Raw genomic sequence first — 25363 nt, 5'->3', positions numbered from 1 at the left:
AACCGTATCAAGTTGGCCATGCAACAACAGACGGAAGACCATGCTCCTGCCCAGAAGGCCAAATTACTGCCCCCCAGAGCCCGAGCATGCTCCCACCTGCCATCTGCTGCTGCCTGCCTGCCTGCTGCCCACGTGCCCTGCTATTTGGTGCCTGCACATCAGCCAGGGTTCCAGTTGCTGTGTCGACCCCTGCTGGAACAGAGGACTCCCGACTGGGATACCATCGCTCCACAACCCAGCCCCAGGACCCAGTTGCCCACCCACGCCTGCCTCGGGGGTCACCATGTCGGGGCAAACACCATCTGAGACCACTGGCGACCCCCAGCCAGAGAGGCAGAGGGCCACCAGCTTCAGTGAGAAGGAAGTTGGTGTCCTGGTGGAGCATGTCCTGGGCATTTTGATGCCCTCTTCTGAACATTACACACCAACAAGGAAGGACAGGATAGGATCTGGGACGACGTAGTGGTTGCCATCAACGAGGAGGGGGTGGCAACCCGCGACATCAAGCACGTCAAGAAACGCTGGGAGTACTTCAGGTCCAGGACCCTCTACAAGGCCCGGCGCCGCACGGGGGTGCCTGGTCAGCATGAGTGACATCCAGATGAGGGTCCTGGAATGCGTATGCCCAGCACTCCACGCCCAGATCCTTCGGAAGTAGACCCGTCTGGAGTTGAGCAGTAAGTGGCCAAGCATTGCAGTGTGAGACAGGGCATGTTGCAGTGTGCTGATAGTCTGATACTTGCCTGTATGTGTGAGATAGGCCATGTAAGGATGTGTGTGTTCAGGGACATCATGGTCATGCATGTGAGACCAATAATGTGTGAACCACATGGTTGGTGCATGTGTTACAATGCAAAATGGGGAGCTGTATGCGGAATGCACACATGAAAGCAAGCCAGTCTCTGTTCTTGGACATGGAGGGGGTGTGAGGGATGGGTGCCGCTGTCATTTACATGTATGGTGCACATGTGTGTGTGTGTGACTTTGAACCGCCATGGATGCATGACACATGTCCGTGATGATGTGTAGATTCACTCATGCAGTGCGGTCACCGTTGTATCCACTGTGTCTATCCACTGTGTCTGTGGTGTACAAGCCATGATGGATGACCCTCCGGTGATGTGTGTGCATGGGATCAGTGTGAGCCATGATGCATGTGAGTTTGAAGGCAACATTTTGGTTAAAAGAGGCCCTTGTACATGGATGCTGATGTTGATTACAGGTGCCGTGCCTGTTTCTGCATGTGTGTTGCGTGCATTCACTCATGTGTTGTGGAGGGACAGGATGGAAGTGACGTTTGACAGTGCCACTCATGTGTTATTGCTTCCTGTCTAGGGGAATATTGTACTGTACCCTGATGCTTGTGTTCTATGTCTTCCTCTACGCAGTCAAGTGAAGAAGAGGGTGGAGACGGCGCTGTGGAGCCAAGCGGCGGGGATGCCACCACCGGGTGGCGACACAAGGCCCAGCCACCCTCCCAGGACTTGCCATCATCCGGGAGCGAGGGGGCTGGTGCTGCGTCTGCTACTGCGGCTGTGGCGGAAGGGCCGGGTGAGCCCACACAGGGGTTTGCAATGGCGGAAGAAGGTGTGAGGAGGAGGAGCCCGCTACTGAGCTGCACATGGGGCCGGGTGGGGGTGGTACCACTGGTGCAAGTGGTTCAGTCCAGGGCCAGGGTCAGGAGGCAGCACAGGTCACCGCGGAGGGGCCTGTGCATGTCGCAGTCCTTGACCCTGTGACTGCACCACCATGCACCAGCAGGGATGCCCCATCCCAGGCCCGTCCGCAGGTAGGGGAGAGTGCCATGTCATCTGCCTCTCCACTACCTGCGGACGAGGGGTCCCATGACCATATGGGCTCCGTCCCTATTGGTGTCGCGTTGCGCACGCATGACATTCGTGATGACGTGTGTTCTCCCTGGACAGAGAACGCACGCCATCACGAACAGCAGCATCACAACGTGGCACTGTTGGGAGGGGCCCTGGTCGGTGTGTTCCTACATGTGACGAGCACTCTGGTGGACCTCTCCTCCTCTGTGGAGACTATGCGCCAGTCATTGTTCCTGCCGTCTTCCGGCCCAGATTATACCAGGGCCCCCTGTGGACCTGGCCTGACCAACACAGCCAGATTGGTGGAGATCCCATCCCTGCCACAGTCGGGAGTCGGCGGTCCAACAGGGGTGGACACCACAACTGGAGACCAGCTGATGGACGATGTGCAGGCATCATCGGACAGGGCACATGGACAGCAGCAGCAGCAGCAGCAGGAGCAGGCACTGGGTGGGAGCAATGATGGCTCAGGGGCATCGACATCAGGGGGACAGGCATCGGCCAGAGGGCAGGAGGACCCTGGAATTGGTGTATCTTCTCTGTGGCTGCGGTTGGGCCAGCGTATAGGTGCGGAGCAGCGGCGGGCGGAAGAGGCGCAGCTCACCATGGTCAGGATGGAGTTCTCCATGCGTCGGGCATTGAGGCGGGCAGAGTGCCTCGAGGCGACTTGCAGGGAGTTGGAACAGGCCATGAGTGCCTCCCTGCGTCAGAGGCCCGCCTCCAGAAAATAGACATGGAGTTCGATGATGCCCTGGCCGAAAACATCACTGAGTGAGCCGCAGGACTTGCCCGCCGCCATTGTAAATAGTTCATAGTGTTAGGTTTCCTTTTTTTTTTTTCTTTTGGGGCTTTTGAACTATGCCCCACACTTTTGTATATAGTTTTTTTTGTTAGGTAGGTTATTAGATAGGTTTCATTTATTTCGTTGGGCTCATGGACAATTGAAAATTGGATTGTACATAGTTGGACGTTGGATTTATTTGGACTTTTTAATTTAATTTTCACCATGGATCAATGGATTCTCCTTTTTGCGTTTCATTTGCATTTGGTTTGGTGGACAGAGAGTTTTGGCCATTTTTCTTTTGAATTACTTGGGATTATTCGGGATTTCATTATTTTTCAATTGGACATGCATTTCATTTCATGTTTGCCATTATTTTATGCTTTAATTTCTTTACATTGATTTTCATATTAATACATTTGGATGTTTTACTTCAATGTGTGGGATTCGCTCATTGGGTTCATGCATGTCAACATGTGGGTTTACTCAATCAATGGCAACCAGTGTGTGTGTGTGTGTGATGGACATGTATTGATGTACATAGTTGACTTTTGGTTTGTGTCATGAGATAGGCATGTCACTGCTGGTTGGGTGAGTGGGTGGGGGGACATGAGTGGGGGCCTGCTGGCAGGTGCCCCTCACTGCTGGGGGGTGGGGGTGCTGGGGGACATGAGTTGGTGATCATATTGCAAGGTGACATGTGGCCTGGCTGGGGGGCATGCCCATGGTGGATGGGCTGCCTGAGGGACATGACCAGGGGTGCAGGGTAGTCCCCTGTGGGCTGCCTGCAGGGTCCGTGGAGGGGGTAGAGGGAACACCTGGGGGGTCCCACACTGCCAATTCATGTGTGGGACTCCCCGCGCACCCCACTGGATACACGTGCCTCGCTCTGACAGCGAAATCGTGTATGAAACTTCACGCGCACCCCCGAAATACACGTACACCACTCGCACAGGGCCAATCGCGCGTGAAACTCCCCGCGCACCCCAGTAATAAACGTACCCCGCTCGCACAGGGCCAATCATGTGTGAAACTTCCAGCACACCCCCGAAATACACGTACCCCGCTCGCACTGGGCAAATTGCGTGTGTTACTCCCTGCGCACCCCCGAAATACATGTACCCCGCTGGCAGAGGGCCAATCGCATGTGAAACTTCCCGCGCACCCCCGAAATACACGTACCCCACTCGCAGAGGGCCAATCGCATGTGAAACTTCCTGCGCACCCCCGAAATACACGTACCCCACTCGCACAGGGCCAATCGCGTGTGAAACTTCCCGTGCACCCCCGAAATACACATACCACGCTCGCACAGGTCCAATCGCATGTGAAACTCCCCGCAAACCACAGTAATACACGTACCCCGCTCGCACAGGGCCAGTCACGTGTGAAACCCCTCGCGCACCCACGAAATACACGTACCATGCTCGCACAGGGCCAATCGTGTGTAAAACTCCCTGCGCACCCCATTAATACACGTACACTGCTCGCACAGGGCCAATCGCATGTGAAACTCCCCGCACACCCCAGTAATACACATACCCCGCTCGCACATGGCCAATCGCATGTGAACCTCCCTGCGCTGGGGTGTACATGTATTCGGAGGGGTGCACGGGGAGTTTTATAGGCGTTTTCGTGGTTGGGGGGCTGTATGCTGGTCCAATGGCCTGTGCGCCATGTACGGGATTTGTGCGCTGTGCATGGTGCGCAGGGAGGGGTTGGGGGCGTAACTGGTGCTGCTGCAGGGTCGCTGCACCACTCTGCGCCACGGCTGGTTTTGGATGTTGAAATCCATGAATATGCTGTGCGTGGAAATGGATTTTAGCGCACGCTGCTGGCGCAGACTGTCGCACGCGTACACTGTGCGCCAGCCGCGTGCGCCACTTGTGCGCTGGATTCTATGAATTACCCCGTTAGAGTGTACTAAGTCCAGTATTTGTTTACCATGAGTGAACCTGGTGAAATAATTAATAGGCAGTGTTCTGAAATTAGTCTCACTGCTATAAAAATACCCCAATAAGTTTACCACACATATTGCCAGCGCTAATAAAATACCACCATACCGAAAAAATACCACAAAATACCACAAGATAGTAACTATAACACCAAAAAACTCCAACAGTCTCTCTCATTTTAATCATTTGGTAACATTTGCAAACTTGCTGTTTTGTTTTCTGTCAAATCAATAAATTCTGGCGTACCCGTTCCTAAATTCAAGTTTCTGTTTTCTATATTTTAAAAAGGAACGCCAGTAATCCTGAAATGTTTGGTTCACTTCAAAGCCACTCCCTACTTGGGAAAGACAACCCACAAAATCTGGATGGGTAAAGCATTCATGTTTTGCTCAAGTTTCATCATTTTCCTGTGGTGCAAAGTTTTGTAAGAACTTGGGCACATTTCTTTCCCTAGCATGAGCCTAGACAGACTGCAAACTCGCGATTGCAGTTTTATTGGACTGTCCATCCTGTCCTCAAACCTAAAACGCAAACCAATCTTCTGTCGCTGCCAAAATGCTTCTGTTGGCCTTCTAGTAGCTGCCAAACCCATATAGACCAAGGAGGAGGAATTCAAGAACTCCACGTTCTATCATGTGTGCTCCTCTTTTCATCGCAAAGATAGCCTTGTGGGTTTGTAGCATCACTCCAATGCCAAAGTTGTGGTGCAGCCTCAGGACCTGGTCCAGATTACATAATCTTTGCACTGTAGCAAATGAAAGGGTTCACGATATTAGCAGTAGGGCAAAGATTGCCCGTTTCATAATAAAACGTGGACATATTAGAAAACTAGTGTACCATGACAAGTGCAGTTTGGCATTTTATGAGCACAATGGCAAAAAATTGCCCTAATGCAAAAAAAAGTATATTTTGTATGCATGTTAGCACCAGGGAAAAGTTTGCTCTAGTGTGAATACCTGTCAGTATTAGCACCAGGGCACATTTTGCTTATTTGTGTCACTTTGGTGATGTTTGCCCTGGTGCTTATACCATGCCAAACTGTACTTGTCATGGTGCAATGGTTTTGTAATATGCCCAAGCTTTTTTAGAAAATGGGCAATTTTTGCCCTAGTGATAATACCGTGCAACTTTGCAAAATTTCTGGAATCTGGTCCCCGGTGTGTTGTGGCCTTTCAGGGTGTGGGGCATTTTAAAATTGTATCTGCGGCTGCGTGCTCTGTGTGAGTAGAGTTTTGACTTGTTGGATATAGGGGGGTATACCTCTGGGAGAAACAAGCAAGGTTTCTGACCCCTGTCCCATCAAACGCCTGACAAATGCCTGGCATTACCCTCTACAAGCCCTTTATTGATGGGCAAAAGCCCTGGAAGGTCACTGAGCACAGCACCACATGTTTGAGTGTGATTTGAGGTGACCTGACAGCCAACATACTAAGTAAGGTGCAACCAAAAGTTCTTGCCTCCCATAATCCTTAGTATTTAGATTAATTAGCTTATAGCAATTAGTGGAGTTTTCAGACTGCCCTGTTCCCTCATCTGCCAACTCGCTGATGCTTGTTTTGTACATGGTCAGAAATATCTCTCTAAATGGCATATAATGAACCATACATGGCCAGACTGTCACAATGCTTACCCCTGGGCATCTAGACCAAGTCCATCAACCCCGGAAGCAGGCATCATCTTACCCAGAGAAAGACAGAAACCCCTGTTAGGGGCTATATGGGTACAGTCCTGGCGTCTATGGTGCCAGGCTCATATGGGGCATCAGTCCTGGCACCATAGGTGCCAGGCTCATATGTTAAAACTTACCTGATGCAGACCATGTTGCAAGAGATCCATACCCATGTGAGGCTTGGAAGGGACTACTTTACCTAGGAACTATTTTGTTACTCGGGTGTGATTGTGGAGGAATACTTACCTGGGACTAGTTTGGAGGCTATTTAAACCATGCCCAAAGATCAGCACATGCTTCGCGTTATTCTGCATCCTGCAGCGTAACGCTCACCATGCCTGCAGACAGCATCCAGCCTCTTGCCACGCCTGCCTCGAGTCCAGAGCACTTAGAAAGAAGGGAAAGAAGAAGAAAGGTTAGAACACGAACATTATTGGGTTTCTTACCTGATTCCGGATTCATCGCACCTTTGAACCAGAAACAGACTTTATTTTAAACACGTTGCATCGCCAGCAGCAGCACCGCGCCATGCTCACCGTTCCTCGCAGCATCTCTACGGTCCGGCGCAGTCTCCATCATTATGTTGCCGCATTCCAGCACCTAAGGGGGACAAGAAAATAACAAGGTGAGCCGAGGGAACAAACAAGGACAATCTCTTGCCACCATATACTTACCTGATTTTACCGCCGGAGGTATTATTCACCAGCACGCCAAATCTTCTTACGCCGCACCTGTAAGAAAAGAGAAAGCAGTGAGTTAAACCTTGGCATCATTTAACGGACAGTGTGGAATAACACAGACTCTTACCTGAACGCTTTCAGCTGCCACAAGACTATCTTCTTTTGGGTCTAAGCTGCAAGATAAACAAAGGAATTGGACAAGAGTGATTATTCAGACATTTTTGAACTCTTAAGAACTATATACTTACGGTCTTTCTCCAGGAGGTTTGGAGCCAAGATTTGTCTAGAACTCTTCCAATATCCTCAAGCCAGTGAAGTAACTGGCCATCAACACGCCCCTGCGTTCCTCGCAGGATGGAGAGCTCATCATTCAAAACTATAAGTTGAGCTTTGTGAACGGGAATATCAGAAGTGATAAATGGGGACGCAGTGAGGGGGCTATTACTCAAATCCACGGGTGGCTAATTCGCTTTCTCTGCCTTTAGGAGACTACTTCTACGGGTCAAGCAGACGAAGCTAGGTGGGCCAGTCCAGTCAGTCATCTCTGCACTACGCATCACGTTGGTGGAGACCGTGGCTGACCAGTTCCGCTCGGCACCCCTGTGGGAACCTGGTGAGCGTAACACAGACTTTAGGCAACAGAAAATTGTGCCTTACAAGCTCAAGAATTAGACACCAGATGTATCGCCAAAATTACAAATCATATCTATACATGGTCAGGCTACAGACATCAAATCTTTCCCCCATAAATTGCACATCCTAGACTGTTCATGTTCAGGCCTAAGACAGCAAAGCTATCACCCTAATCGCACATACCATTGCATACATAGTCAGAACTGTCCTGTTAAATTGCATATACTGCACCGTACATGGTCAGACTTTAGAAAACAGAACAGATTGAGGAAGAGGAGCTATCTCCTAAATCCCTTGCCCTACATCATATATGGTCAGGCTATAGATATCATAGCTATTCCCCTGAATCAACATCATGCACTGTACATTGTTAGGCTTCAGACAGCAGAGCTATCTCATTACTTCATGCGCACCATAAAGGGTCTATGTGATTTCCTCAAAAACAATTGGTTGAGGGAGATTTCGGCACATTTTTATTTTTTGTGTGCTATATTTTAATCCAAATGTAAGTGGGGAGACTCATCCACACCCTGTCCTCCCTCCACACTCCTCCCTTTTTTATTACTCATAACCACCCCCAATATACATTTGCATTGAAATAAATAAATAAATATTCAACACATTCTCCCTCAACCAATTCTGCTGTGGCAATAACTTTTTATGCCCAATACAGTACATGCACAAGATTTAGCCAGCAGAGATATACATCTAAATCCTAGATACCATAACATATATGTGGAGAACTATTGCTTAAATTGCAAACACTGCACCGTACATTATCAAGCTCTGGACTGCAGAGGTATTACCTACATCACAATTTCTGCACCACACATGGTTAGGCTATAGAGAATAGAACTATCCCTCTAAAATGCATGTCCGACACCCTACATGTTCAGCCCTTAGGCAAGGAAACTATCCCAAAAATGTACATAGTGCACCTTACATGATCAAGCTTTACATAGCAGTGCTATCCCCCTAAATCAAGAAATAACTAGACATCCAAAAGGAGACTACATACCAAAAACATCTACGTATTCAGAGATTTTGGAACCAGTTCAAAAGTATGCAAATACAGTTGTCTGACATTTCATCATTAGAAATCAAAAATGTAAACAAAAATGTACATGCTAAAGCACAAATCAGTCATCACAGGTGACTCCAGAAAGTCACTATGCCCTTTCCTCTTGGTTGCAGTATAACTAGCTGTTAATAAGTGTGACAGAACATTCCTGTCTCCTGGAGACCTCTGGCTTGAGATAACCCACACCTTCTCCATATGCCAATTCCTCACAGCCTCTCTTACCCTCTTGGAAGGACAGCCCTTAAAATAATTATGGATAACGTGTGTTGGTTTTTGGCCTACTTGAAGCATTAAGCTGTGGCACAACACTTTGTAAGAACTCATGCATATATCCTTGCCTAGCAAGTGGCCAGAGAGACGCCAGCTCACGATTGCTCAAGATTGCAGTATTGTTGGACTGCCATCTTTCCCCCAACCCAAACACTCATTCTTTCACAGCCAGCATGCTCTATTCACCTTTTCACAGCGGAATAAACTGCTTTAGGCTAAGGCTAAGGAGGTGAACTCAGGGTTTCAGGATCATTCTGAAACAGAGGTCCCGGTCCAACCTCAAGAAGTGGTGATTAGTGGCCTCTGATGGCTGTGAGAACTTCTTAGATTGTCACTGTGTGATCTGTTTGAGAAGAGTTTGAGCTAAGGGAGACAGCACAGTAGACCACAGGGAGAATTGAGAAGGGATTATGACCCCTATTGCAAAATACACCTGAGAAATGAAGTGCACTACCCTAGATTAGCCCTGTTCCCACTAGCAAAATGGCCAGTAGACCACTGAGCACAGTACCTAAGCAAAATAGCTTGAGATTTAAGGCTACTCTAAGCCTGCCAACCGACCTGCAAGTGGCACTGGTGTCTGGAGTCTCATTTCAAGACCCTCATTTCAAGCAGCCATTTCTCTGAACTAATATGCCTCCCATAACCCATGTAATGTAGCCTAGGATAATGAGTGGAGATTGCAGATTGCCCCTTTCCTTCACCTGCCAACTCGCAGATTAATGTTTTTGTTTGTACATGTGGTGCATTAGATCTATTTAAAAGAGAGAGAGAGCGAGAGAGAGAGAGAGAGAGAGAGAGAGAGCGAGATTAACAGTGTCAATGTGAGCTAGTGAAATGGTCCATGTCTTCAAGAGGTCAATGGTACTAGTGGAGAGTTCAATGTTGTTTTGCCCTATAATGCCTATTACCAACTGCCCCCTGCTAACTTACTCCCTCTAATATCCCCTACTACCATACACCTTAAACAGAAAGCATTCATAGATGGTTACAAGCTTACACAATTAACACTAAGCAAGCCATGATTATGCTCTCTTCTCAAGCCCTAACACCCTCTCCCACGATAGCGGCCAATTAGATGCTGCACATTGTAGTACATCAGAGTCTGGGTGCTTCCCGGAGAATAACATACTCTAAAGTTCCTTTGACAAATGCCTTGGAAGCATTTTGGCATACAGGAACTGAGTACTTTCAAACCTTTACCCATGAAAACCACACGTTTTTTCCATGCCTCCCCGACTGTTAATACCCCTTTTCACTACAGAGTCACACACATCAATGCTACCAAAAGTGGCAGAAGGGTTCTATACAAGACGACATATATTGCCACACTCCAGTCACACTTCCATAGTCACTGTTTGACATGCTGCTGTCAGTATTGATGTTGGGGCCAGGAAATGTGAACATATAGGGCCTCATTACAAGAGTGCCGGTCCAGGTCAGACCTGCCGTGTGGAACGGCACCCGCCCGCAGACTTTCATGGAAGCACTGGAACTGTTGCACTTGGTGCCGGTGCTTCTATGGTCCCCATTTCCATTTGGGGTCTTACAAAATTACCGGTGTCTGACTTTCCCGGCCACCAGGGTTGTAATACCCCAGTGTTACTGGGAAAGCAGGCACCATTCGTTTGTTTTCAAGTCTGGTGGCAAGCAACCAGAATCACTGTCAGGCTTACCACCAGCCACGATCAATGCCAACCGTTGACTATCAGTTTTCGTTGTTGCTTCACTCTTGAGAAATCCCATGTGTCTGTAACTGCAAGAACCACTTGACTTTCCGGTCCAGGGTAGGTTTTGGTTCAAATATATCTGTCTTTGGCTCTGCCTTACAAATATTTAGATATGAGTATGTGCCATGCCATTGAGCGTTTCTTTGTTTTAAGTTTGAATATGTTGTAACTGTGTAGGTAAAACGGGTAAATGAAGGTCCAAATCTGGTGGGGGGAAGTGGACACAATGTATCCCATTAACAGCTTTATTATGAAAGTGAATTTCCTGGCCTAAAAGAGCACAATTCCTACTGAAATCTTTGTCAAGGTTGTTGAAATGGTATAGGCATTGCAGCAAGGGTCTTTTATATCAGTTATGGGAAGGTCTTGGTGAGCATAATTCAGAGGGGTTACTATATAGGCAATATGTATAGCTCAGAGGGGTAAAGTGTGCATTTACCAAGGCCTATCTGCTTACAATGGGCATCATTACGAGGCTGGAGGCAGCCATGGAGCTACTAGCTCCATGGCTGCCTCTAAAACCCTACCGACTCCGCCCTGGTGAATGGAGCAATTACCGGTCCATTCCGAGGTCGGAGGGACCAGTAATTCCCCATTCACCAGGGCCATTCCCATTGGAGCCCCCATAGGGCTCAATGGGAATGGGGAAGGCGCTAATAACGGTACCGCAAATTGCGGTACCGTTATTAGCTCTAGAGTCCCTTTGCAGGTCCCGTCCTTAACGCCTTTAAAAACCAGGCGTTACCGAGGGACCCGCAAAGGGAACTCGTATTAGGGCGGTAAGGGATTACCGGCACCGGTGCCCTTACCGGTGCCGGTAATTCCTTACCGCCCACCTCGTAATGAGGCCCAATGTCTACTAACAAGGGGAAACAGAAGTCCAAGAAACAAATTGTCGCTTTGGGGTGAAATGAAAGAAACCAATGACTTGAAAAAATAGGACTATTGGACCATGTCAAAAGGATTTAAAGACTAGGATATCAGCAAGCCACTGGTGAGGTAACTATAAGCATCTTTAAAAAGTGTTAAAAGCTCTGTGACTCACCTTCCTCTTGTCAGTAGGCTATAATACAAATACCAGTCAAGGATAGGAATATGAAACATGCAACAGTCTGGTAATGCTAGAATGGCCATGCACCACTCTGGTATTCATAAAACGGTAATGGTCCAAAATCTGTCTGACATTTTTCCACAAATGAGGCGAATGTTCTTTTCGTTCTTCTGGACAGAGACTCTAACTGCTACTGTACCCAGCCTCAAGCAGTACCACAGACACCACTAATAAATCATAGTGTGGTGCTGAAACCTCCTGCTGCATTACTGCTTCTGACATGACTGGTTTGCAGGAGCTGACTTTTGTCAGTGCTACAGTTACCACAGTGACTACAAACATCAAAATCGTCCTGATGCCCTCAAGTGCCAAAGTTATACAGATGTTGGCTCCAGCTCACTACCTGGCGTTCCCTGTCTTTTTATTGTTTTGTTTGTATTTATTAGTGATATTGGTAAGCACATAGCAAACCTCACAGAAGCAAACAAAAACAGCAACGCAGAATTCAAAGCACTTCAAATACAAAAAGATACAACAAATGCTTTGCCAATGAATTCACATGTTAATAGTTCATAATACAGTATTAAAATATAATTTGTAGTTTAAAGAAAAAATACATTAAATATACAGCATTAATACATATTCTTATATTCCTTGCAGACCGACTAATCGTGTTAAGCCTTGATTCAACAGCCACGGATTTCAATTATATACATTTTATGATGCCTATTGGTAAGGCAGTTTCATTGCCAGTTCACAGCGGCAGCAAAAATCATTTGTCAAAAGCCAGTCAACCTGCTCCTCAAAGTTACCCAGAATCAATCACCTCTCTTGGTTCACCCGTAAATATTCTACCATTACATTTTTTGAAGAATGGCAAGATATAGGCAGTCCTCAAAGAATATTTTGCGTTTTCCAGTTCCAGTACTTCCCTATATATTGACCTAATTTCTCCTGTGGACAAGATATTAATTCTAAACGGCAGAAATATGCTTCTCAAGTTCGCAGTTTTGAATTTAAAAAGATACCTAGGGATACTTACTCTCGGTTTATCTATATTTAGACAATGGCTAAATATTATATACTGCCTCCTTTTCTCAATAATTTCACACCAATCCATTTGGGATTATAATTTCTTTACCTCCAGAGGATCTGCAATGAAATCTCTTAAGGATGATGATACACTACTTAAAATGTTTTCACTTTTAACCATAACATCATATACAGGACCATTTTTCATGTATAAAACAATTCTATACAAATCCCAAAATAAGTAGTTATTAGGCGGGACCGGAAAAAGTATGTAAAAAGTTAAAATCTTCCACTTTAACGATGCTATCAGTGAGGAACTCCCAATTCAAATCTTATTAAAATCAGAAAACAAGTTGGAAGTCCTAACCCTTTTTTCCAAAGCTTGCTTCACACTTTAGAGATCATATTTTCATGTGTGGAATTTACCCAAGCCAAAAGCATATTGGGAATTAGTTTAGCTTTATATAACTTCAAAGGGATCACAGAGTATCTACAGAATAGTGCATGTATTCTCTTCGTTTGGGAAATCATGGCTGATGCGTTTACCATGAGATTTAGTTTGTTTGGACTGGGCTTCAAATCAAAACCCAAATATTGTATTTGTGTTACTGGCTTAACAATAGCATCATTTAGCTGCCAGGTAAATGTGTATGGTCTATTAGGATTAGGACAAAATCTAATAACCTTGGACTTATTTGGGTTTATATGCAGTTCATTGGCTTTTGCAGAGCTACTGACAGAGACAATGGGCCGCTGGAGGTCCACTTAAGTATGATCAAAAAAAACAAAATAATCTGCATATGCAAGCCAGAAAATATTAACTTCATTTATTTTAGGAGCAATAAATGAAGCTTGACACAAAGCTGAACCAACATCAGAGATATAAAAATGAAAAAGGCAGGGGGGCAAAGCACACCGCTGATGTAAACCTATGTATGTATAAATATCCATCAAAAGCTTCTCTAAACTGACCTGCAAATAGCTCTCTGAATGTAAATATATAAGTATAGTAAGGAGGGAATTAGGAATGTGCCAAATATTCTGTTTTGACACTGCAGCATTAACAGTATCAAAATAGCCAACAAGAAGTCTAAGCAAGTGGCATATAGTAGAGGAGACCTATTCCGCCACATCTTTTATCGCATGGCATCTAATACGAATCCATTAAGTGAGGTCTCCAAACCTTTGCAAAAACCTGTCTGGTATTTATTACTCATGGCATTACTCTATGGGTGGGGAGTCTGATAACCTGTTCTCGCTGGTCTCATTGAACTTGGCTCCAACTCACTCCTTAGCATTCCCTTTTACCTCTAGTCACAATCCACAGGGAGAGAGGTAGTAAAAACTCTGGGTCCCATCTTGAATTTCATTGCCATCTTTCTCTCAAGCAGTTTGGTCAGAATTGAGTGTTCTTCATACCTCTGGTTTATAAAGAATAACTGACTGTGCTTCTGATTCCATAATGGTTTGAATGAATGTTCTTTTCTATGTCATTGTTATGCAAAATATCGCAAGTGAAGTTATAATAGTGTAAGTAGCATTAACTAACCAATGTGAATATTGTTGCAATGTATGATTTGACCTCTATTTCTGGATAATAGTTTGAGGATGGAAACCAGAGTATAGAAAATGGTAAAAACATAAAGCTGTACAAAAATATTGATATAGAATATCTCAACAAGAAACTGACAAACCTACTCCAAATTATATGGCAACCACTGCCAAAGAAAAAAAAATTTGCATTGGAGAATTCCCTCGTACATCATAAACGTTGTATGCCACGGTTCTGGTTTTTCAACTGCAGTTGTTAAAAATCACACAGGTTATAAACAAAAATGCGTATTTCAGCATTAACATAACAAGAAATGCAATACTAACATCAGCCACAGAGCAAGTTGATCACAACATATACAGCGGAAACAAATTGAAAGTGGTGTTAATTTCCATTGTTGTGGCAGACATGGGTTCACTGCATAGGCACAGAAGTTCTGCTTGTAACTTACAATACAAGCTTTCCCTCTCTCACCCTGGCTGCCCTCCTTGGGCCCTCTACCATCGCCTTCCTGTGAGGAAAAACCTTGGTTTCATCTTCAACACCAACTCTCCTTCTCTCCTCACATCACAGACCTTGCCAAGAAGGCCCACTTCCAGCTGCACCTCCTCAGAGGTATTCTGCCTTTTCTCACTTTAGACAGTAGCTCACTATCTCCAGAGCACTGGTTCTTTCCAGGCTGGACTAGTGTACCAGCCTCTTTTTCAATCTGCATAACTCTACTCTTCGCCCCCTGCAACTAATCCAGAACATGACTGCATGACGTATCCTTGGCCTCAAGCCCAGGGATTGTATCTCTCCAGCCTAGAAATCTCTCCACTGGCTGCTGGTGGCTGCAAGGATCAAGACCCTCTGCATCATCCATAAGGGTTTCTGGGGTTGGAAGCTGCATTAAATCCAACTCCAACAAGGTGGAATTGAGGACAAACCCTTGGATGCCTCAGTGGCACTTATTAAAAATGGCTCTGACATTCCAATAGCCTTCTAATGAGCAAGTCAAATCTGAGCTGATGCAGTTTCATTGGTCAATTCAGGATACCTCCTACTCACTAGGCCCTGCAGAATATTGTATTTTAAAAACATCATATTCTTCAAAGAAATACATTGAAAGTGCTGGACCACAAATACAACTTGGTTGACCCTAGTCCAACAGTTGTCATTTAAGATTCCATGCCTTGCACACACACTGGCAAGCCATGTTATCTTCCCCTAAAAGTTAGTTGAGATGGTCTTGAGAAACTAGGAGCAGTGGATTGGAAATCCCCAGGTTTAATCAAGAGAAAATACAACAGCAATCGTTTACTGGCATTCTTAACCACACATGAAATGCTCTGCCAGTGGGTTAATGCTAGAAAACCTCCATTATACTGTTCTGGAAGGGTTTTAAGACATGGATGCTTCTGTATGATTTTGGTTTATGTTGACTCTGATGAAATCGGGTTATTCGTATGCCCATGTTTGAGTCTCTGCTGCCCTTCTATGTTGTAGGTTTTATTTGTTTTAATGTGTTTTTTGTTTGTATTCGTTCATTCTGACTGCAGCCTGCCCTGGTCACTCTCCATGTGTTCCTATTTATTTACCTTTATTTAAACGTTTTTGTTTAAGCACAGGTTTAGCACTACAATACATTCTGGAAGTTTTTAAATAAATAAATATTTGCATTTACTTTTATATCTGAACATGTATATTATCTTTTTTACTATGCATCGGTTTAATTAAAAAACCTATCAAAACAGAATAATATGAGAATTATCATATGGAACTAAGTAAAATGACGTTAGACAAAATGTATTACTCCAACAATTGGATTAGACACAACATCCATGACAAAATATACTTAAAAAATATAATTGATGACAAAGGATTGACATTGCCGATGTCTTGGAAGCCATTAAGCAACTTAGTACTGGGAAGTTGCCGGGACTTGATGATCTAATAACAGAATTTTATAAAAGCTTTCCGGCCCAGTTGACACCTTTCTTGTGTGCTCTGTTTAATTGTATTTTGGTGTCTGGGATGATGAGCCAGACGATGCAGGCAACTTTGGTCACATTGATTTCGAAACTGGGTAGGGATCACACAAAGTGTGGCAATTTCAGGCCAGTTTCACTGCTTAATGTGGATGTTAAGCTGTTTACTAAAATATTGGCAAATTGGTTGAACTGCTATATGGGGGTTTTATTGCTGAATCTCAGGTGGGTTTTATGATAGATAGGTGTTATTATCATAATATTATAATGATTCTGGACATATTGGGAGTTCATGGTAATGTTGTGTAGAATTCTGTGTTCGTTCTTTTGATGCTGAGAAGGCATTTGATCGGGTGAACTAGAGACTTTTGGAATATACACTATAGAAGATGGGATTTGGTCTGCTGTTTATGAGAATTGTGTCTTGTTTCGAAATGGGTTTGGGTAAGAACCCAGTCACCCAGGCGCTGGCTCAGAGATCTTTGTGTTGACTGCGTAATTTAGATTGGACTCTTCAGAATAAATGAGAAATCTCGTCATTTCATGTTTAGGGTCATTTATTAACACACTTAAGCCGACACGTATTCAGTCCAACATGAGTCTTTTTCCAGGCTTTGGTGAGAATAAAAGGTAAAGTATACATTTGTAGTAATAAGCAAACACCTGAGTGGGGGGAACCATTGTGATTTGGATGGAGGTGAAAAGTGTTCAGAGTTTGAGGGTTGGTGATACTGTGGCATTTGAAAATAGGTTTTGATGCATGAGGCATGTTTAGGCATGTTGATTGCATTGCATTGGTGGTTGTGTTGACGATAATTGAACAACATGTCCATCAGATGAGATAGATGAGACTGCATGAAATTGCAATTTGTTATAGTACAATAGATGTTGGCATGACTGAATACCTAGTTATAGCAGTGAGAGCAAAAATGCACAAGTCAAATGAAGGGTAGCCCCAAGGAGAAGGAGGACAGTAGACAGAGGTTATGTTACTAAACTGGGTATGAGGACCTGGCCAGGTTGGGCGAATGGAGTTGTGTGTGGGTATGTTCCCTTACTGTGTGTGGTGAGCACATAAATATAAGTTTGAAGTGAGCTTAGTGCAGGGTTCTGGATAGTTAACATGTGGGGAAAAAGTACAGAGAACTTATGTTGGTGTTAGGCCAGTAAGTACTGGGCTGTCAAGCAAAGATCCTATTCTCTGCGTGGCAAATATTCTGTTGGGGTGCGCCAGGGAACTATTGAGGTAAGATGAGGTGCTGTTTGAGCGTGTGCTGGGAAGGCAATAGGTGGGCCTGTGGTGCAAACCAAGCTTCCAGTACAGAAACTTTGCCTCCTCTTTCAAAATGTAAAACAAAACAGAAAGTGATTAAAAAGAATGCAGCTACCACTGGTGCTAACACTGCACCTATAAATCTTGATGTAGCTGCAAGTAGGCATACCAAATTTTATTTTTGTTCCACAGAGTCCTTCAGACCCTTATGAAAACACCCATTAAAACCTACCGTAGAAAATTAATCTTACAAGCTCATAGACTGTGCAATCCTTCTCAAAAGGAAATTATTTATTTTAGTTTTAAACAGAATGAAACCACTAACAAAACTAAGTACTAAACTAGAAAAAAGACTTCTCAATAAACAGATATCAACAAAGATAGCTTCACAAACATCTGTGGAGGTGAATGGAGTCACACCACAACCATATTTCAATGAAGAAGCATACAAACAAAAAGCAAATAAACCCAATTGCCATAAATAGCAGTGGATGAGGGTATGAAAAACTTAATAATACCATTATGGAACAAGGAACGCTGCTCACAAAAATATCTCCAGAAAACTTAATATCAACTGTCCATTCCACTGAACCAATACGTCCAGTCTACAAATGGCCGTGCATATCAATGTGTAAAATTGCAAAAAAATCTTTCAAATCTTTACACCAGGTCCTCAATCAGTATGTGAAAGGCAAAGACAAATTCAAAATGAAACTACTACAAAATATGGACTCCTGTCCTGTGCCCAAATATACAGGACTACAAGGACATTCATTAGCCTGTATTTCTAGACCTATTTGCAAAAGCACCTTCCATCATATCAAAATGATATCAAGACATCATTCAACTATAAGAAATCTGGTTCATAAATTGTACTATGCCAAAGGTCCTGCTTTAGCACTAGCCAATTTAAATAACAATCTTCTACATGGTACAGCCAAACAACTATTCGAAGAAATAGAGCATATCCAGAGAAGATATTTTGGAAGTGAAAGCCATTTACAAAATGCAATAGCTTTGCAACAGACTAGCAACAACTGTACAGATGGCAACCTTCTACAGTACACATACAAAAAAGAAATACTAAAGTTTAAAAGTACATCTGCTGAAGTACCAAACCATGTGTGTTCATGTTGCCGCAGGACTTTTTATAAAAATAGCACAACGATAGACATAACATACAATATAGAAGACAATGAAGATTCCAAATGGTTCCAATTAGCTCTCTATCTCGTAGCAGAAAAAATACGAAATTAGTGACCCCTTAATACTTTGCAGTTACTGCACTGCAAAACTTGACAACAACCAAACACCTTCACGTGCCATCACAAATAACTTGGAATTATTCCCACTACCAAAACCCCTGCAACAACTCAATTTGTATGAGAGCATCATAATTTAAACAGTGCACCCATTTCAAGCAATAATACGCCTTCAACCAAAAACAGCAAAATTACCTCCCTCTGAATTAGTGAAAGGTATTCATAGCAAAGTAGTTTATTTGCCATTAGATCTCAAAGAAAATGTACACACTCTGGGAGTGCAACGTCCAATAGATCAATCTTTAATTATCTTAGTAAATGGCGTACCTCCAAAGGATTTAAAAAATTGGCAACAACTCGTGGACTTACATGAAGTTAGACAAGCCCGGCAATATCTAAAAGACAACAATAAATATTACAAAGAAATTAATATTGAAGAAAACCTGAGGGAAACCACTGAAATAATTCGAGAGTCATCAAAAACAGGTCAATTTCAACTTCTAGATCCTGCTACTGTATCCGATATTTTAGACCATTATTCAATTAATCCGTTACAATCTAAAGACACCATAGATGATGCACTGGAAACGTACCAAATGCAACAAGCCAAGGGATCTCCAATCAGCATATGGGAAAAATGTATAGCAGCACATGCCTTTCCTCTACTCTTTCCTACTGCAAAAGGAGGAAGGTAGGATGTGTAGACCCACACAAATAACTGCATCAGAATACCGCTCTTTACGAATGTATTCAGAAGACCCCAGATTCAGACAAAAACTGGAATACATATTTCATCTTCTCTTGCTGGTAAAAAAGGATACTGGTTCCAACGTCACAGAGATGTACGCTGTATAATAAGCAACCTTGGCCCACCCACTTGGTTTGTGACATCAACAGGCCGATTCATGGAATTAATGTGCACCACGCACATTGATTCATGGAAGTCCGTGCATGTGTAAATCCTGGGATGTGCGCTAAAATCCTGCGTGGCGCACGCGGGCGCACACGTCATCAAACGGCGTGCACTACGCACACAGCGAAAGCGCACATAGCACGGCGCACACAACAAAAGTAGGCAGAACACGAGGCGTAACATGCGGAATGGGGAACAACACGTGAAAAAGAAGGCGTAACTGGGGAAGTACTGCAGGGAACTACACGGAATGACCACACGCACGCGAACAACCCGTATTCATGGATTCGAATACGGGAAACCCGCGCACGGCATTAGATGCACATAGGCGTCAACGCGTCCGCCACACGAAGGCAGGTCGAAGCGTCCACACGCACAGTATAAAAATGCGTGCACACAAGTAAACACGTATATACAGCTACGATGAATGCCCCATTTGTCGCAGCACTGATCGTGGGACACTGCAGGAGGAGGAGAATAGCCAGGGCCTGCATTTTTTCACCCCGGACAAGCCTTTTTGGGATGCCTGACGACCAGGTCTACGGCAGGTATAGGTTTCCACCTCGTATCATCCTATACCTGGTCAGGGAGTGGGAAGATGACCTTACATCCCCACCCTCTGCTCCCAAGCATTGAGCCCCTTGGAGAAGGTGCTCAATGTCCTGCATTTTTTGGCCACTGGGTCATTTCAGCAGACTACTGCCATAGTGGGGGGGGTCTCACAGGCCACGCAGTCATGCTGCCTACACAAGGTCTTGGCAATCAGGACAGTGCGCCCCTCAGTCTGCAGGCACATATACATGCCCAGAACACCCACAGAAAGGCAGGCCGTTGTCGAGGCTTTTACAGGGTGGCACACTTCCCCAAAGTGCTCGGTGCATAGATTGCACCCATGTGGCCCTACGTCCACCTAGGGCCACTGAGCACATCTACCAAACCCGCAAGCACTGGGATTCCATCAACGTACAGGTGGTATGTGATGCAAAGGGAATCATCACCTCTGTCTATGCAACCTACCTTGGCTCCACCCATGACAGTTTCATATACAGAATGTCCGCCCTGAGCAGGGCCCTGGAAGCTGGGCAGCATGGTGACACATGGCTCCTAGGTGAGTAGAAATGCCTGTGCACATGCATGCATGTCACACACACACAAATACACAAACCCCAATAATCACAACCATTACCACCTCTCCAGGGGACAGTGCCTACCCTCTGAGCAACCACATGATGACGTCAATCCGGAACCCCACCACACCACCCCAGGTAAGATACAACGCGGCCCATATTGCAACCAGGGCCATAGTGGAGCGCACATTCGGAGTGCTCAAGTCACGCTTCCGCTCCCTTGACCGCTCTGGTGGGCAGCTACTCTATACACCCCCAGTAGTGTGCAGGATCATTGTGGCAGCATGTGTCCTGCACAATGTTGCAACACGGCAGGGCATACCGGTGGACATGGTGGTGCCCCCACATCCCCAACCACAGGCACAGGCGCTGCCCATGGGAGAAGATAGGGCATGTGGCGAGGCAGCCCGGACCAAGCTTGTGGCCACATTTTTCACCTAAACTCCCACACCTGCGGAGTGCACACAGGCCTGGCACATGCCAGGTGACAATCGATGATGACAAAGAGACAGTCAACTGTCACAACCTTACCACCCTGAGAATGTTGCCATGGAAGTGCCACATTGTGTGCATCCCTAGCTACTTAAACACAAGCAATCCTGTGCGACCAAAAGGCACACATGCAAGGTGTGTATCACACCGACCTGCAAAACAGGCCATGACCATCAATGGTATGTCACCCAAACCCTCCCAAACCACAACATGACATGGCAAGCAATAGCAAAACACCAACACAGTACCAATAATGTACACATTGACATGTGAAAAATGTAAAGTGGCATCAGACAATGATGCCTGACATGGAATCAGATGAAATGACTGACCAACAACCTCCCACCCAAAATAAGTTATACCCAAATGCATTCCAACAGTTGTAGTTGTAACATAACAATGAATGCCAGTTTACATGCACATTGTGCATTGCAAAATCACCACTGCAGATTCCGTGTGCTGTGTCCATCTCCTGCAACACAATGCTCAGCACACAGCATAGTGACCAGCCATTGTGTGTGACGCACACCCCGAGCATCACATTAAAACGACAAACTACATCAAAAAGAAAATTATGCATGTGCAGGATCCACAAATGGTCATATATCATGTGCTGCAGGGACACAGTGGGCTCCATAAGGCAAACTGAGTGTACATGTGGACATGGAAGGGTGGTTGTACATGTTGTGGATCATAGTGCGAGTGTGTGTGTCAGTAGGGACATGTACCCAATACATGTATGTGCAATCAAGTGACCATCAGTGTCCTCTACACATCACATGTGAACATTGACCATGTGTACACCCCAGCATGTCAAACCACAACTATACCCTCACACCTGAAAGGTAAACACAACACATGAACAGGCATTGATCAGCAGAATACATCATGTACATAGGATACCACAATTACAATGTCAGGGTGTCCATCACACTGTAGGGCAAGGCAACTGTCAACAACAAAATACCACCCCCCCTCCCTCACAAATCACCATGACCCACTGAACAACTGCGCCTGGGTTATGTAGCCTTCATACTTGAAGTTCACATGGCCACAGGAACACCCTTCCCCTTTGTCACCATCTTCCACCTTGTGTGTAAAAGTGTCCAGCACCCTCAGAGGCCACCTTGACTTGCAGAAACACCAAATCATAGAGAACTCAAAGCAGGCCAACACAGAAGCCAAGCAAAAAGCCTGCAGGCAGCAAAACAAACCAGAAGAGCCTCCAGTAGATGACTTGAAGTAGCAGTATGTCACAAAGCCCAAGTACTACCACAATAATGTAACAACCAAGGTAGCACAGTCAAACAATGTCACAACAGGATGTGTACCATGTGTGGTACATAACATAGAATGATGCACCACAAGCATGTGTCAAATTCTACATGGAATATGAAATGCACTGCACACAAGTCTGTCCCTCCCTGTCTGTCCCTGTGAGTTGCTTCTTTCCATGTCTTGGAACGCTACATGGCTAATACAAGTGCCTCAATGGACCATGGTGGACCAGAGGGTATGTGCCACTGCCCCTGCAGGTGGCCCAGACAACTTTCCCATCAACCAGCCATTAGTCCACCAACACATCTAAGCTGTATTGTGAGCTTAAACACCAATATTTGTCCAGGCTCACGTCAGTGCTGCTACTAAGAATGCATGTGCAACTGACCTGGGGAAAGGTTTGCTGCGTTGTGGCCCCCCTGTGCTGCTCACTTTGCCTGGAGTCCCTTGAAACATGTCAGCTGTTTTTGAATGTATGAGCACAATCTCTGTGCCTCTGCTTGCGCACACATGTGCATGTCGGCACCACCAAACGTGTCCAGCTTTCAGACGTCCAATGGGCCATGTCTGCTGGCAAAGGTGGTCTGGAGGCTCATCCCACTGCAGAAAGGGCATGAAACACGTGATTAATTCTTTAAAATCATATGTGTGTGTCTCTTCAGGCATTTCATGACTGGACCATGGCAGAGACGTACATCAGAAATCACACCATCAGTGCATCTTTCACAGGCAAATTGTGGTACACACTATCTACTGCATGAATTGCAACAAGCACATGTACAGTAAGGATAGGAAACATACTACACAATGCATAGCAATTAATGTACACATGAATCATGAAACTCCCATCTAGCGAAAGAAGAACAGTGGTCAATAACACCCCTATCATCCCCACTAGGGGTGTTAACACAAGTTGGACAGCAGCATACATGCCACAGATATGACAGTCCAAAGCCCTTGTGTAATAGGCTGTTACACCAAACCATCCTTGCGCGCCCATGGATAAGGGAAGCAGGAGTGGCATATGTGTGTCAGGACCCCAAGCTGCAAACACATACACAAGACAAGCTTGAAGGGCCCAGCTGGAACAGACAGTGGATGCTTTCAAAAGCCACAAAGCACCACACCGTCACATGAAAGCACAATAGACAAGCAATTTTAAACTATATTAACTAATTACACTAACTATGAAAAACCTATATTACCTAATTAAACTAACTATCAAATTGAAACTAAACTAACTAAACTAAAATAAAAATAAAAAATGGCCACATACGACCCGGGGGTGGAGGCACCCAGGAGGGGGGAGGTACAGGGTGCCACTCAACACCCACATGCAATGATGTTGAGGAAAAAAAAAACCTCCATGTGCTCAACGCCTGCACAGCCCGACCTATGTGGGAGATACATTGGCGTCCGAGTCTGGCTCTTCCTGAAAGGAGGACATGAAACAGGAGCCTGACCACGCCTAGCCGCATCTTGCCCCTCATCGGCAGCAAGTCTGCCGGACGGGTGAGCCTGGTTCTGTGTGGCGATGACACGTAGGTCTGCATGCAGAATCTCCCGTGATACACGTGCTTCCTCTTGCAAGGTAGCACGTGTAACACAGAGTTCCACCTGCAAGGCCAGGCTGGACAACTGCTGCACCTCCAGGGAAGCATGGAGTTCAGCTGAGATGGTACGCTCAAGCTTCCCAAACCTGTCCTCTGCCTGCTCCCTCTAGGACATCATAAGGACACCCAGAGTGGATCTGAGGGAAGCATACTCCTGCCTCAGGGCCTCCATGTGTGCCTCTGCGTGAGCAGCAATTGCTTTATGCAGAGACAACATTTCAGCCTGGCGTACCCTGTCTGAGGCTGCCATGCCCAGCCTGAGCGAGCAAGACGTTGACCGTGCTGCCTGCTGCTGGAGAAGCACCTGCCTAGCAGGGGGGAGCACGGATTGTGCCACATGCTCCATGCTCTCAGCAATGTTCTCCACTGCTGCCCCCTGACATTCGGAATTGGCAGTCATGTCTTGCTCCCACTCAGTATACTGCGGTTGCGCGTGGCGGCCACGTTGCTGGGCTTGACCTCTGCGGAACCCAAGGACCGGGTGTCCTCGTTGTGTTGGCACCGCCTGCGGCTGCACGACTACATGCCCCCGTCAACGTGATGTCCCAGGCACATCAGTGACTGGCGTGGAGGGTGACCCTGCATCCCGATCCACCACAGGCGGAGGTTCCAACAATGTGTGACCCCTCAGTGCAGGTGTCGTGGACAGAGGAGTGCCCACATCAGAATCACTCACCCCTGACATATGGACCCGATGCACATCCAACTCGACATGGACGTCAGAGTGTTCATCAGGGCTGGACTCATTGCCAGCCAGAGACAAGATGGACTGTAGCACATGTCGATTTTCATCACCTACCACCCCACTACCCCCACTTGTGCCGGGTTGCTGTAGTGATAACAACCCTGTGCATGGCATGACAACACCATCCTCTGGCTCCATTGCATCATCATCTGAAAAGTAGAGAGAAACAAAGTCACTACACATGTAGAAGCACACAACACACACACACACAGACATCACACAGACACCAAACACATCAAGCAGACATGTCACACACTGAGAGGAAGGTCACCCCAGGCTACATGCAGAAGGGCCAGTGAGCTGGAACATGGACTGGAGGGGCATCCTGGTGACCAGCATGTGAGTAGGGTGCAATAGTGGTCCAGCAGAGCAGCCATGCATCAGGGAAGCATTGCATTGCTTGCACATCAGAACCATGTTCACGTGA

Source organism: Ambystoma mexicanum, chromosome 12 (genome assembly GCF_040938575.1).
Source record: "Ambystoma mexicanum isolate Mex_15411 chromosome 12, UKY_AmexF1_1, whole genome shotgun sequence".
Classification (NCBI taxonomy): Eukaryota; Metazoa; Chordata; class Amphibia; order Caudata; family Ambystomatidae; genus Ambystoma; species Ambystoma mexicanum.
This window is presented reverse-complemented; position numbering follows the sequence as displayed.